The 16,490-nt window shown below is 39.0% G+C and overlaps 1 protein-coding gene and 1 non-coding gene across 2 annotated transcripts in view; one reads left to right on the forward strand and one right to left on the reverse strand.

The window, feature by feature from the left end:
- Nucleotides 1–16,490, reverse strand: part of ALG14 (ALG14 UDP-N-acetylglucosaminyltransferase subunit) — an 88,401-nt gene that overhangs the window by 19,453 nt on the left and 52,458 nt on the right. The gene's annotated exons all lie outside the window — the stretch shown is intronic.
- LOC123387407 lies at nucleotides 10,632–10,738 on the forward strand. The gene has a single exon (XR_006601864.1). It is a non-coding gene; the product is annotated as a U6 spliceosomal RNA (small nuclear RNA).

Here is a 16,490-nt window from a genome sequence, read left to right on the forward strand (position 1 = left end):
CCCTCCTGAGGAAGCAGTCTACCCCCTCTTACTGGCCAACTCCATCTCTCTTTTGACTCCAACTGTTTTTTCATGTTGGATTCCTCATGTTAGCCCTCTAATTCTGCTGGGGAAGGGCCTGTGGCAGCACTACCATTTGAAATCTTTTTGTTTTAACTTTATGCACACACACACATATATAAAAGATTTTATTTACGGACACCTGGGTGGCTCAGTTGGTTGAGCAGCTGCCTTCGGCTCCGGTCATGATCCCAGCGTCCTGGGATCGAGTCCCACATCGGGCTCCTTGCTCCGCAGGGAGCCTGCTTCTCCCTCTGACTCTGCCTTCCACTCTGTCTGCCTGTGCTCGCTCTCTCTCTCTCTTACAAATAAATAAATAAAATCTTAAAAAAAAATAAAAAAGTAAAAAAAATAAAAAAATAAAAGATTTTATTTATTTGAGAGAGAGAGAGAGAGAGAGAGAGAGAGCTCCAGTGAACAAGATGGGAGGGGCAGAGGGAGAAGCAGACTACCCACTGAGCGAGGAGCCAGATGCAGGGCTGGATCTCAGGACCCTGAGCCAAAGGCAGATGTATAACCAACTGAGCCACCCAGGTGCTATCTTTTTAACTTTAAGAAACAGTGTCTGATATATTTCTCTGTCCACATTCTCACCCAAACCCTGCTGATTTTATTTCTAAAGCCTCTTCAATCTGGCCCTACCCTTGATCTCCACTACCTGGGGTGAGCCTTAGCTGGTTCACTGGAGCCTCCTACCTGCTTCTCCAGGCTCCCCTCCTCCTCCACTCCACTCTCCACAGTGCTGCCATGAGACTTTTTCCTCATACAAACTTGATCGTGTTATCACTTATCGTCAAGGGCTTCCTGCTGCCCCCAACATAAAGTCCAAACACCCTAAAAGTTCTTTCCTAAAACTCCCTATCTTTATTGTTTCCCTTTATCACCGTGCTTTTAAGGCTCCCCTGGATTATTTTCTACAGGAATAGAGAAACTCATGATCATCGCTCAAGTTAATGTAACAAAAATAACTGTGAGGAATCAAGCCACATGTTTTCCATGTAATAATACCTGTTTGTAGCCCCGTATTGTCCTTCAGGGACCCTTCAGGTACAGCCAGTTTTGTGGTTCTAAAGTAGACTTAATTGTTCTAAATGCTTTCTTTGTCGAAATTAATGAGCTGTTGTTGTTGTTGTTGTTGTGTGTGTGTGTGTGTGTGTGTGTGTGTTTAACACATAAGCCAGGATTAGAAAAGATTTGGCCAGTGTGCTTACTAGAAATCAAAACTTGAGGACCAGTATTCCCATTTATTATTATTTTTAGACAGGAATGAGGAGGGGAAAAAAATGACCAAATGAGGGCCCAGAAAGAGAAGAGAGAGGGGGCATCAAAGACAAATCAGACCACTGATTTGTGGTGACCAATTTTACTTCAGGCTGGTCCTGACCAAAGAAAGTTAACGGGTCCTCATATTCTTTGTAAATAGTCACATTTCGTTTTAGTTACCAGAGCCACAATAAGAGATAGGCATCATTATCTGTATTTTACAGGTGAAGAAACAGACCGGCAAGACTTATTTTGCCTACTGTGGTAATGACGGATGAAGTGTAATGCTCACAGTTAAGGGGGAAACTGCACCCCTCCGGTTTCCCTGGAGGCAAGAGCGAAGTGTCTTCTGACTTCTCACTCAACCCTTCTCTGAGGAGGAGGAGTGGCTTGCCTGGGCAGTGAATTTAGAACAGACTCAGGTTGCTTAGTCCTGGCAGGCCCATGGGCTTTTTCGCTTTATTCCAGCCTATCCATCTTCCATATCTATCCTTTACCCTGGCTTGTGTGCTGAGTAGAGAAGAGAGGCAAGCCTGAAGTCTAATTCAGGGGAGAAGATTTAGTGAACCCATAGTGGCCACATATAAAAGCCACATCCTCCAATCTAGCTTTTATCACTTGATAAAGCTAGAATTTTCCTTCCTATGTCATTTTCTCAATTGGTTGTGAACATTAAAGGGGAAGACAGAGGGCCATTAACTGGCTCCCTAAAAGCTAAACACAAGACACATGATGGGCCCTCAATAACTATTTGTTAAATGAATGAATGAATTTGTCCAAGGCCACAAAGCTAGTAAGCAACAGAATAGAAACTTGAATCTATGTCTGATAGAAAAGCCCATGGTTTCCTAAAATTCCACTCCAGTGCCTCCTGTAGAATGTTCTATTTCCAGGTTTCAATTCATGCTTCTGTATGGCTGCCGGGAAACTGGAAGCACTGGCATCAGCCACCATAAACATCCACGTATGCCTAAGACTTTAGCTGATAATCTGTCTGCAACAGTGGGCAGGGATGAGCTCAGCATGTCTGCTTGCTGCTGGCTATGGCAGGGGCCATGACTGACTGAGCCCTGTAGGTACACAAAGAAGAGGCACCTGGAAGACCTGGAGAAGCCCCGAAGATGGCTCCCACAGGGTATGGAACTGATGGGGGGGGGCTGGCAGCGGAGCAGGAAGCAGCAAGCCCACAAAAGGGGCAAGGCAAGGGACTGGAGACCCAGAGAGAATGAAGGCCCAGTAGGGATTTGGGGGACTGGCGAACTGGGGGCCAGGAAGGAGGCAGGCGAAGGAAGAATGGCCAGAGAAATCCCAGCAGAACAAAAGGCTGCAGACACGGGAAATAAAAATATGTCCAAACAGAGAACATAAAGGGGAGACAGATAAAAGAACAGGAGTAAATCACTGGCTATGAAAAGAGCCACAAACTGATTTTCCATTTCATGTCAAGATGATGAAAAGTGAGAGCTGATCTGTGTGCCAGTAGCCTTCAGGAACTAAGAAATAAAACACCCAGGTTGAAAATAGTTTGGGGAGCCAGAAGATGACAAGATTCCTCCTGCAGGCAAAAGTGAAATTAAAGTAATGACAACATCTCCTTCCCCTTTCCCCCTACCCTCTCAGCCCCCTCCAGTCACAAGAGAGTGGGGAGCTGTCTGGCCAGCAACCATGTATGAGCTCAGTGGGGACCCTGTTCAGACTGAGCTAATATAGTTGCTTTTTAAGAGTATCTGGTAGAAGTCAGGATTGTGTGTTCACAAACACCATATAAAAACAGGGTCGTCTTTGCCTTCCAGGCAGTTTTTTTCACTCTGTTTAAAGGCCGGGCTAAGTCTTTTTTTCCCCTTGCTAGAGTGGCACACAAAGAATTCTCTGACACTCTGCCCCCACTGCAGATGAAAGGCTTAAGTGTGAGTGAAAGCAACAATGTTTAGAGTGACATTTACTAGCTGCAAACAGTGAAATCAGAGAGCTTCAGTTCACGCAGATTAAATGTCAGGCTTTAAACATTTAGCAGAGTATTAGCTATGGAAGTTTTTAAAATTTAGGATTTAGTTTTATATTGCAAGCAGCACTTGAGACAAATAAAAGAAAGGCTTCTTAAAGCAAGGAAACAATTGAACCATAAGCTAAATAAGGCTATATATTTTTAATTGAGGGTAAATTACTGAGATCAGCTCACTAAACCAGTGGTGCTTTGCTGTGCTTCACCATCCCAGATAAGTAAGAGGAAGCCGACATTCCTCACACTTCACATTTTGAAAGACAGAAGTCAGAATCTCAAACACAGGAGTTTTAAAGCAGAGTTTTCCACAGTGGGTATAGATTTGACAAACCCAAGAGTTTGCACATTACTGTTTCAGAATGAATCCTTTTTAATGCACCTAAAAACGTTTGGAAAATAGATCACTTTCAAAAAAAAATATTTTCCATGGTTAAATTTATTCACAACAAAACTGGCTACACCTGCCAAAGAGAACATCCGCTTTTGTGACTAAATAATACAATCTAGAATTTGACAATAGCAGCAGTTCTTTCTTTCCTTCACTCAAAAGAGCTGGTAAGCATCTTCTTTATTATGCTTACTTGGGGGTGCTGGACAGATACATAGCCAATGATTATGGTTATTAACATTTAAGCTTTGTCTTAAATGTGTTATGAGCCTTACATTATTCCTATTTTACAGATAAGAAAACTGGAGCTTCAAGAGATCAAGGATTTTGCCCAGGACCACGGAATGACTAAATTATGTGGCATTCAAACTCTCGCCATTGTCTTCAAAGCCAGAGCGATTAACCTCTACTCAAGGAACTCGGTCTGGCAGAGACCATGGGCATGTGGACAAATACAGTTTAATGCAAGAAATGCCACAACAGAGATATGAACAGGGACACAGACTGAGTAATTCTGCCTCTGATTTGGGAGCTGAGGAGGAGGCCTTTAAGCCAGGTCTTGATGTATGAGGTATTGTTTTCTAGGTGAAAAAGATAACACTGTTCTAGGCACAGGAAGCTATACGACCAAAGCATGGAGGGCCTGGGGTATGTGTGGAGTGCCCAGAATTCCCTGTGTATTTGAAGGGGGGAGAGTACAGAGTGGGAAACAAGGCTATTACAATAGCCTGGGTGAAGACATAAAGGGAGGCTAGAGTAGGGGAAATTGAGGCCAGTCAAGAAAGGCAGAGGCAAAATGATCTGGTGCCTGGCTGGATGTGTGCAGTGAGGGAGGAGTCCACAGTTGCTCGCCTTTTCGACTGTTGTAAAGACTGACAATGATGGAGGTAAGACAGGCTGGCAGTGGGGGCAGAGAAGAGGAAGATGACACCTTAGTTCAGTTTTAGAAAAGCTGAGTTAGAGACACCTGAAGGATATCTGGGCATCTTCTCTACAGCATTCTCAACTTTAACAAACACTGAGTGCTTTTTGTAGCAGGTACTAAAGAGATTGTAAGAGAACAAAACTGGTCTTGCCTTCCTGGAGTTTATGCGCTGTGTAGTCAGTTCTTAATGGTGACAATATATTGGGGCACTAATAGGATCATTTCTGGTTGTGACAGTGACAGGGGTGGCGGATGCTATTTGTGCTTAGTGTACAAGTGCCATGGAAACAGATATTCTGTAATATTTGGGATTGTTTAATACAGCAAAGCACTATCCTGTGCCCCACTGGATGTCTGTATAGGTGATATTCCATTTATAATTACTGGAGCTTCGAACCTAATTCTCTTTCACATAGGAAGATGGATAATATTCTTTTGCATGCTTCATATACATATTGAATGTTCCCAAATAGAACAACCATGGGAATTGAGCAAAGACTATACTTTGTTTTGTCTGGACCTTTACCAAGAGCTAGCTGTTCACTATTTAGGAAAATTACATCACAAATTGGGGAGTTGAAAAGTTCTGGAGATGGAGAGTTGTGATGGTTATACAACAACATGAATGTACTATTAAGTACATGCACAGAATTGTCTACTTAAAAATGGTTAATATGGGGCACCTGGGTGGCTCAGTGGGTTAAAGCCTCTGCCTTCAGCCCAGGTCATGATCCCAGGGTCCTGGGATCGAGCCCCATGTCGGGCTCTCTGCTCCACGGGCCGCCTGCTTTCTCCCCTCTCTCTGCCTGCCTCTCTGCCTGCCTCTCTACCTACTTGTGATTTCTCTCTCTGTCAAATAAATAAAATCTTTAAAAAAAAATGGTTAATATGGTCAATTTTATGTTATATATGTATATTTATATATAGATATATATTTAAAAATTTTATTTATTTATTTGAGAGACAGGGAGAATACAAGGAGGGGGAGGGGCAGAGGGAGAGGGAGAAGTAGACTCCCCGCTGAGTGGGAAGCCAGATATGATGTGGGGCTCAATCCCAAGACCTTGAAATCATGACCTGAGCCAAAGTCAGATGTTTAACTGACTGAGCCACCCAGGCACCCCTGTTATATATATATTTTGAACTAAAAAAGTTATTAATTTAAAAAAAAGAAGAAAAGAAAAAGGATAATTTCATGACAGGTAGCAAAGGCACTCACAGTTTTCGAGCTGCCCATACAGTGCACCCGCATCAGTGTGCATTATGGCTGTCCTAATCATGGTGACTCTGCATTCTAATCTATCTACCTCACTGTGTCTTCCAGTGTGGTTATGCCTGGAGATACTGTAAAACAGGTAATGTGATTACTAATTACTTTCTTTTTATTTCCCTTTGCATTACAACTAGGGCAGTATATTGCATTTTTGGAATTCTGTGATGCAGAGGAGGGTTTTACTAACCATGAGTTTCAGTTCAGGATAGGAAAGGCCATGTTATAAAATATTTGTTATATAAAAGGATACATTATGTTGAAAGGGCTGAGAATCACTGGTGAGAGATAAGACATATATAAATGGAATTAAAATATAAGGCAAATCATAGCAGCATCTCAGAGAGGTAATAAGTACAAAGGGAGAGCAAGAGAAAGAGATGTTATTGGCCATGGGGATCTGGAAAGACCCACGGAGAAAGTATAATGTGGGCAGATACTGACTGACGTCCTCTGTTAGAACAGCTCCAGGGATGTGGGGCTTGGGATCTGCCTCCGATGGTGTCCATTCCTTTTGGCATGGCCCTTGATTTTTTTTATCAAGTTCTTTTTGATGTATCTTCTCCACAGTGGCCTTTGTTCTGGGAGGCTCCAGTAGGCAGAGAATGATAAATTCCTAGCCTATGTAGTATCTTTTCCAGAATCTAAAAACTGTGGTCTCTGTAATCCTCTCTGGTTAATCTCTTCTTCAGGCTAAAATCTCCCTACCTCCTCCAACTGTTTCTCATACAACTTGATTTCATATTCCCTCACCATTTGGGTCATTTTCCTCTGAACATGTTCCAATTTGTCAGTGGCCTTTTAAGAGTGTGGTGCCTAGAACTAAATGTGATTTCCAGAACTGAAATAATAACGGTATCTCCTAATATCCCCAATGGGGGAAGTGTTATCACTCCACATAGTGTGATCAGGATGGAGAAAGGAGCAGGAGAGGATCTGTCTTAATCATCACTGTATAGCCAATATTGAATTTTTTTTGTTTGCTTAAGCAAGTTAAATCTGAATTTTTAATACTTGCATCTACAGTTTTGATCTCAGTGCCTTTTCCTCCTAGTTTGCTTTTGTTCTGAGGATTAAATGAAAATGTGAGTCTAGTTAATAGACACTAACAATTATTCTCATTTGCTGATAGTGTGCTTATTGCCATTCTATAGTCAATTCTTATCTGAAGACATTTTTCTCTTAACACACTGGGCCCTGCCCATGTCCCAAGTCAATTTAACCAAGACTGGCGGGTATGCCAGACACCCTTTCGAGGGGCTCGGCCTATAAAGTGGAGTTAGAATTTCTGCCTTAAGCATGGATCTGATGTGTGTGTATGGAAAGCCCCTGCATTCCTGTGTATCCAATGAACCTCAGTTTGAGCCCCACTGTATGGATACCTCCATCTAAGTTCCAGATTTTCATAGTATTTTGGTCCAAGACTGAAACCCTGCAATAACCTGACTGGCTCTTGCTAATATGCTATGTCCTGGGGCTGAAACAGTGCCAGTTCATCTTCCCATTCTAGATGCTAGAGACCCTTGAACTACGGTGACACCATCCACTGGTCTGAAACCTTAGAGGCCACAGAAGAGCTCTATAAGGCATCACTAGGGCTCAAATATTAGCTTGCTATATACCAATAATCCAATGGCCTCAAGTTACTGACCAAGAAATAGGGGACAGATTAGCTTCAGAAGTCTAAGCAGTTTATGTCACTTCTACTGGCTGCTTAAGTTCCAACATGCTTTGGCAGCTGGCCAGACCACCTTGAAGGTAAACTACGAGGGCAGGGACATCTGTCTGTTACTTGGTATATCCTAAGCCCTTAGAACAGTGCTTAGCCTGTACCAGATGCTCAATGAATATTCATTTAGTGAGTTAATGAATTGACCCAATATGGCAGACATCTATCTTTGTTTTGCGCAGCATTCCAAACTTCTTTTGAGAATTACATCTTCCCTCTTCCATGTTGTTCTGTCGGGGCTCTCCATCATGACACTCAACAAGCTAGCAAACTGTAGGACAAATGAAGCTCATTAATCTGCATGTCCCTCGTCCCTGCATTTAACCACGTATTTGCACTCTTCACTTCTGGAGAATCTGAGGCATACTGTCAAGAGACTGAGAACCAGAGGTAGTACATTTTGCAGGTAGATCATTCAGAAGCTAAACTTCATATGAATGTTTATCACAAAACCCACGCCAACAAGTAAAATGAATTTCTCGTCAGAATAAGCTTCTGTTTCTAATATTATTTTCATCTAATTAATCACCAGTATCAGAATTTATCTTACTCACATTCAAATAAATAAGAGGTAAGACTTTTTCAAATTTTTAATTAGAGATGAGATATAATTATTACAATGTCAGCTTTACTATAATAATGCTATTTAAGGTTTCTCAGAAAAAATCTAATCTGTGAAATATGAAAAAATATATACTAGATTATAATAATTCAATAAATAAGGGGGGACAGAAAACTTAAGGTTATTTAAGACTTTTTAAAAATTGTGGTAAAACATATATAACATAAAATTTAACCATTTTTAAGCATACAATTCAGTGGCACTACGTAGATTTACAATGTTGGGCAACTATCACTACTAACCATTTCTAGATTTTTTTATCATACTAAAAAAAAGCCAAATAAAAAACCAAACCCTCTGTACTCATTAAACAGTAATTCCCCTTTTCCCCTCCTCCCAGCCCCAGGTAAGTGCAATTCTACTTTCTGTCTCTATGAATTACATAACTGAATTATATGGGAATTATAAGTATTATACAATATTATATTGTATTATATTATTATATTAATCAAAATATTACACAATATTTTCCCTTTTTGTCTGGCTTATGCCATTTAATCTTTTCAAGGTTTATAGATATTATAGCATATATTAGAATTTCATTCCCCTTTATGGCTGGATAATAGTCTATTACATGTATCCACCACATTTTGTTCTCCATTTACTTGTTGACAGACACTTGGGTTGTTTTCACCTTTTGGCTACTGAACTATGAATACTGGTGTACAAGTATCTGCTTGAGGCCCTGCTTTCAATTCCTTTGGGTATACCTGGGAGTGAAATTGGGTAGATCGTATAGTAATTCTATGTTTAACACTTTGAGGAACCTGTATAAGGCTTTCAAAATGACTTACAAAGTAAAAATGTATTAACTTAGGAACTATTATAGGCAGTAAGTTATTCCTCACCTGATCTTCCACATATCATTACTGGAGACAGAGAGACTGCTGTACTAACTAGGACAGACAGTACATCATTTCCTTGCAGGAAAGGAGGGAACAGGAATTTCCAAATAACTACAGATCCCCACGAAAGTAAGACATCACAATAACTGCAGCTGTACGTACACATCAGGATCTTCACAGACATGAAATAGTCTTTAGAAAACCTAAAACTTCCATTCCTAAATAGTGTAAGAATGAATCCCAGAATGTGATCATACAACTGCAGCCTCTTTTGTGTGCAAAATAATTGATCAGGACCTTTCTAAAGTGTAAAGGTTATGAAAGACAAGGAAAGACTGAAGAAATGTCACAAAGTAGAGGACTAAGGAGCTCTGATAACTAACTGCAATGTAGTTTCCTGGGTTGGATCTGGAACAGAAAAAGGACAATGGTGAAAAAAACTGGTAAGATACAAATAAAGACTGTAACTTAGTTAATAGTACTGTACCAGTGTTAATATCTTGGTTGTGAGAACTGTACTATGGTTATGTAAGGTGCTAACACTCGTGGAAGCTAGATGAATGATATATAGGAATTCTCTACTATTTTTGCAACTTTTGTGTAACCTTTAAATGATTTCAAAATAAAAAGCTATAAATTATTGTCTCTGGACTTTAATGGGCATCTGAAAGTATTAAGCCAGATAATCAGAAATAGTAATAATAAACTTGCAGTTATAAGTCTTCACTTTGAATGACCTTCAACATTCACGAAGAGGAAAAAAACCCAGTAATTTTGTAGTTAGTGCCTCTAATAAGCAATTTTCTCTTGCACCTTCACTGCCATTCTGGCCTTACATTTCTTCCTAGATCAATCCTCCCAATGCTTTTAACTCAATCTTCTGGAATGGACTTTACATAGGAAAACTTTCCCAACATTCATATCTTCTTAGATAACCATCCCCTCAACTGTTGCCAAATCAATGTTTTCACCCAGGTTGTTCTTTGAGCTTTGACAATACAGCCACTGGCTTGCTGGATATCCCCACTTCCAAAGGCAGCTGAAATTAAGCATGTATCTAAAGTGAAACCTTCACTCCACTCATTTACCCAAATCAGAAACACAGGACTCAGTCTAGACTTGTGCTCAACCATCCCCTTTCCTGCTCCTAAGGAGTATGTTGGCCTATACTGTAGTATATATCTTCAATCCACTAAGTATAAAGTTGAAATCCAGCCATCTTTATCACTGATACACAGTGAAATTGTGTATTGAGCCAAAAAAGCCAAAAGAGATTGTGGAAAGTAATACTGGGAAATTCAGAGCATTTTCAATGTTGAAAATGCATTTTTGGGGCGCCTGGGTGGCTCAGTGGGTTAAAGCCTCTGCCTTCGGCTCAGGTCACGATCTCAGGGTCCTGGGATTGAGCCTGGCATCGGGTTCTCTGCCTGTCTCTCTGCCTACTTGTGGTCTCTGTCTGTCAAATAAATAAATAAAATCTTAAAAAAAAAAAAAAAAAGAAAAAGAAAATGCATTTTTTCCCCTTAAATTCTCACTTTGACAGCATATACACCAGAACTGCAATAATACAGAGAAGATTAGTATGGCCTCTATGACAGGATGACATGGAAATTCATGAAGTATACAATTATTTTTAAGAAATTATACCAATTTTCTGCAATCTCTTTTAGAGGACAGAAGTAGAAGGAATTCTTCCTAACTCATTCTATGATACCAGAATTAGCCTAATACTAAAACCAAGCACATTACAAGAAAAGAAAACTACAGACCACTATCTCTCATGAAGATAGATGCAAAAGTCCTCAATAAAATATTAGTAAATCAAGTCTAACAATGTTCAAAAATGGTAATACACCATAATCAAGTGGGATTTATCCCATGCATGCAAGGCTGTCTAACATTTGACAACCAAATGATATAATGTATCATATTAACAGGCTAAAGAAGAAATATCACATGGTCATATTGATGGAGAAAAAGCATTTGACAAAATACAATACCCATTCATGATAAAAGCACTCAGTAAAGAAGGGATAAGAACTTCCTCAATGTGATAAAAAAACATCTACAGAGGGCTCCTGAGTGGCTCAGTCAGTTAAGCGTCTACCTTCGGCTCAGGTCATGATCCTGGGATCCTAGGATCAAGCCCCACATCGGTCTCCCTGCTCAGTGGGAAGCCTGCTTCTCCCTCTCCCTCTGCTCCACTCCCCAACCCCAACCACCTGCATGTACTCCCTCTTACTCTCTCTCTGTCAAATAAATAAATAAAATCTTAAAAAATATATATCTACCGGAAACCTGCAGCTAGCATACTTAATGATGAGAAACAGAAGTCTTCCCACTAAAATTAGGAACAAGGCAGGGATGCCCCCTTTCATTGCTCTATTTCAATACTGTCATAGAAGTCTGAGTCAATGTAATAAGATAAGGAAATAAAAGGTGTATGGATTAAGAGGGAAGAAATAAAACTGTCTTTGCAGATGGCATGATCTATGTAAATATCTGAAAGAACTGAACAAAAAATTCCTAGGATAAGCGATCATAGCAAGGTTACAAAATACAAGGTTAATATATAAACATCAATTATTTTCCTATTGAACAAATGACATTTGAAATTAAAAACACAGTATCATTTATATCAGTGCCCTAAACAATGAAATACTTAGGTGCAAATCTAACAAAACATGTATACGCCTGTCTATATGAAGAAAATTACAAAACTCTGATAAACAAAGTCAAAGGAGAATAAACAAATGGAGAAATATTCCATGTTCATGGAGAAGACAATTTGATATTGTCAAGAGGTCTGTTCTTCCCAATTTGATCTACAGATTCAAAGCATCCCAGTCAAAATCCCAGAAAATTATTTTATGGATATCAACAAATCAATTTTAAAGTTTAAATCGGCAAAAGATAGAGAAGAGCCATCACAATCCTGAAGAAGAACAAAATTGGAGGACTAACACTACCCATCTTCAAGAGTTACTATAAAACTATAGTAATTGAGACAGTGTGGTATTGGTGAAAGAACAGATACACAGATTAAAAGAACAGAACAGAGAGCCAGAAATATTGCTACATAAATAGGGTCAATTGATATCTGACAAAGAGGAAAGGCAACACAATGGAGCAAAACTAGTCTTTTCAACAACTGGATATCCACATGTAAAAAAAATGAATCTTGATACAGATCTTACCCCCTTTATAAAAACGAACTCAAAATGTATTATAGACCTAAATGTAAAATGCAAAACTATGAAATTCCTAGAATCTAACACAGGAGAAAATCTATGTGACCTTGGGTTTGTTGGTGACTTTTTAGAGATAACAACAAAGGTATGATCCATGAAAGAAATAACTGATAAGATGGACTTCAATAAAATAAAAAAATTCTGTTCTTCAAAAGACATTGTCAAGAGAATGAAAAGAGAAGCCAGAAACTGGGAAAAATAGTTACAAAAACTGTATCTGGTAAAGGACTGGTAGCCAAAATATACAGAAAACTTCTAAAACTCATCAATAAGAAAATGAACAAACCAATTAAGAAATGGGCCGGGGGTGCCGGGGCGGTGTAGTTGTAGTTGGTTAAGCATCCAACTCTTGGTTTCAGCTCAGGTCATGATCTCAGGGTCCTGGGATGAAGCCCTGCACCAGGCTCCATGCTCAGTGGAGTCTGCTTGAGATTCTCTCTCCCTCTGCCTCTGCCCTACCTGCTAGTGCTGTCCCCCACCATCTCACCCAAATAAATAAATAATTTTTTTTAAAAGAAGAAATGGACCAAAGATCTTAATGGACACTTCATCAAAGAATACAAATAGATGGCAAGTAAGCATATGAAAAAACGTTCCACATCCTATGTCAGTAGGTAAATGCAAATAAAACAACCCATAAGAATGGGTACATACTGATTAAGTACAAATAAGCAGAGCACAGAAGATGTTTAAGGCAGTGAAACTATCCTGTATGACATTAAAATGCTGGACACATGTCATTATACATTTGTCAAAACCTACAGAATATACAACACCAACAGTGAAAGATAATATAAACTATGGACTGTGGGTGATAATGTTTATCAGTGTAGGTCCACCAGTTGTAACAAATGTACCATTCTGGTGGGGGACACTGATAATGAGAGAGGCTATGCCTGTGTGGGGGCAAGGGGGAAACGGGAAATTTCTGTGCCTCCTGCTGAATTCTGCTATAAACCTAAAACTGCTCTAAAAAATGAAATCTATTTAAAAAAAAAAGTGAGAGAAAGAAACACAAGCTAGTATACTGGTATTTCTATTAGCTACCTATTAGCTAAGATAGCCATTAGCCACTCATTTGTATATTATGGATTTAGCAAATACCACAAGGATGAGTTAATTCTTTTTGTTATTCTAAGTTCTACAAAGAAAAGCAAGTTCTTGCTTACTGGAAGGGGGAAAAAAAATATCAGAATGTCATTCCATATTTAGTGAAAAGCTGTACAAATTTGGAAGATAGAATTCAAATTCCAAAAGGGCCTAGCAGAAATAAAAACAAGCAAAGTTCTTCATTATATAAACAAAGAGATTGAATAAAGTTAGAGGAATTGTTTTGACCATATATTTCGATTACTCTGTGCTGAGTGCTGATTTGGCTGCACTATGATCAGAAAACCAATTCTGAAAAGAATGAGGGTTGGTGCGGGCATCTAAAACTTACAAATCCCAATTACTTCCATATAAAACAGGATTAAGATTCTCTATCATTCCTTATCATTGAAATTCAAAAACTAAACTTGATTACTATTTCAGTCTTCACTTTTAATGAATCAAAGTGATATAAGGTAAAAACAATGAAAATATTTAACCCAACTTAATTTAATTACTGTTTATCATATGAATTTTCATATAAACATGATTTGGATCTTTTGGTGAATGTCCTGGTAACCCCAAATCTCTAGTTTGGGGAAATAATACCATCAAACTCAATCAGAAGTAGAGTTGGAACGAAACTTTAATGAACTATTTTATAATCATTTCCTCTTATTAGAGTAAGCTACCATGTTACTGTAAGAGAGCTTGGTAAGATCTTGCTGCTCATTAAATAATTAGTTCTCTATATTTGTTACTAAGACATAAAAATGCCAGATTTGGTGGTCCCCAAGGGTGTGTTAGCAAACTTAGGGAAAGTTCTAAGGGACCTCTAATCAGGCAATATTCTGTAAGTTAGTTACATACTCTATCATCATACACTGGGTCCCTTCTTGAGAACCTCTATGCTCTAGGGCCACGTGGGCCTCTTTCAAGCAGGCCTACATTGGTGGAATTTCCTAGTACATCACTTTAGAATCAAGAATCAAAGACTCTTGGGGCACCTGGGTGGCTCAGTGAGTTAAGCATCTGTCTTCAGCACAGGTTACGATCACAGGCTCCTGGGACTGAGCCTTGCATGTGGCTCCCTGCTCAGCGGGAAGCCTGCTTCCCTCTCTCCTGCTCCCCCTGCTTGTCCTTGCTCGCTTTCCCTCTCTCCATCAAATAAATAAATAAAATCTAAAAAAAAAAAAGGATCAAAAACCCTTAAAGCTGGAAAGAAACTTAAAGATCAAAAATGGTATCACAGGGAAAGTATGATCTGGTAAGATACTGTTCAACCCCTTCTTGTATCTGCACTGTTGATTATACAACAAAACAAAATTAAGCAAACAACCCTGAAGAATCTTTCCCTTTCACTGTAAGTATTAGGGTTGCTATATTATAAATATAGAATTGTCTCATTTTTCCAGTATAAGATAAATAGCAGGCCATATTTGAACTTAACCCAAACTCTTATTTACTCACAATTTATCCTAACCCTTCATTTCTTCTGATGAAAGTAATTTTCCTGTACTTTATAATAAAAACACAGCAACCAGAACCTGAATGTTTATAGTGTTTTGCCAACAAATAAGGCAAACAATCCCCCAAATCTGAACTGGCTATGTAGACAAAAGAAATCAAACAATGACTTCAGAGTTCCAAAACCAATTTATTGCTCTAATGAGGACAGGACTCCAACTTGGATATTTAACTTTTTTCAGGTCCCTAGTGAGATAAATGTTTTACAATATATTTTTAGCCTGGAGTTATTTTTATTTTAATACCATTGCTTTTAAATAGCTTTTCCTTAAAACAAAACAAAACAAAACAAACAAACAAAAAAAACAAAAAACCCCAAAACAAAACAAAAAAGAAAAGAAAACAAAAATACCCTCCAGCCCTTCTAACTTTATGATTCTCTAATTGAATTATGTGATTCGATTATGAAGCAATGGTTCATTTACTTTACCCAACTTTTATTATTTTGTGTTTAGAATTATTCTCAGAAATCCAAATTAGCTGATTATTGAATAAGTTCTAATTACTCCCCAGAGACTGTGGGAGCCTGGACTTCTGGGTTGTTCACTGTTGGCTGGGAAACAGGCTTCCTCTTGTAGTGCCCGATCTGCTATTGATTTAAAAACTGACCTAAAGGGCTGTTTGTTCTGGGTTCTTTGAAGTACACTCGCTGCTCCTGCCTTCTGGAATCATTCTGACAGACATCCTGAACCTCATGCCATATTCTTTACTATGTAGTCTGTGCGGCTGGGAATGATGGGATAATGGCTCATTAACCTGCTCTCACCTCCAAAAAGAGGGCCTGGGATTTAAAACACCTCCAAATAATCACTCTGGTGTCTCTGGCTTAAACTTTGAGGCAAGTCAGCTCAGTTCTCAGTCCCCATGATCCCTCCCTCCTAGCCTCGGAGTTGGGGCCATGCCTGTCTCCTAGATTCTTTTTTTTTTTTTTTTTTTTTAAAGATTTTTTATTTATTTGACAGAGAGAGCGAGAGAGCAAGCAATCGGGGGTGAGGCAAAGAGAGAGGGAGAAGGGAGAAGGGGGAAGCAGACTTCCCACCGAGTACAGAGCCCAAAGTGGGGCTCAATCCCACAACCGATGAGATCATGACCTGAGCTGAATCCAAGAGCTGGACGCTTAACCAACTTAGCCACCCAGTCGCCCCCTGTCTTCTAGATTCTATACTCCTCTGAACATAAATGCCATTCATGTTTCATAGTCATCTCCACCATCCATAGCGCCCAGCTCATAGCAGTTATTCAATGAAACATAGTAACAAATTTGTGAATAATTTGTTTACAAATAATTATAACCATTTGTAAATAATAACAACTTTATAAAATAGTAACAAATTCAGAAATAAAAACTTCAAAGGATAGTCATTCAGATTATAATCAGTAAAAACCCTGTTCCGATATCTAGGTCTTGTGATTTAAGGAAATGGTAACAGAAAGCAATTTGACATTGATGGTTGCAGATCCTCTTAAAAAATTAAAAAAAAAAAAAAAAGATTCAATGAATAACATTTTCCTTAAGAAT

This window comes from Mustela putorius, unplaced genomic scaffold (genome assembly GCF_011764305.1).
Source record: "Mustela putorius furo isolate JIRA1106 unplaced genomic scaffold, ASM1176430v1.1 tig00003853_pilon_pilon_pilon, whole genome shotgun sequence".
Taxonomy (NCBI): Eukaryota; Metazoa; Chordata; class Mammalia; order Carnivora; family Mustelidae; genus Mustela; species Mustela putorius.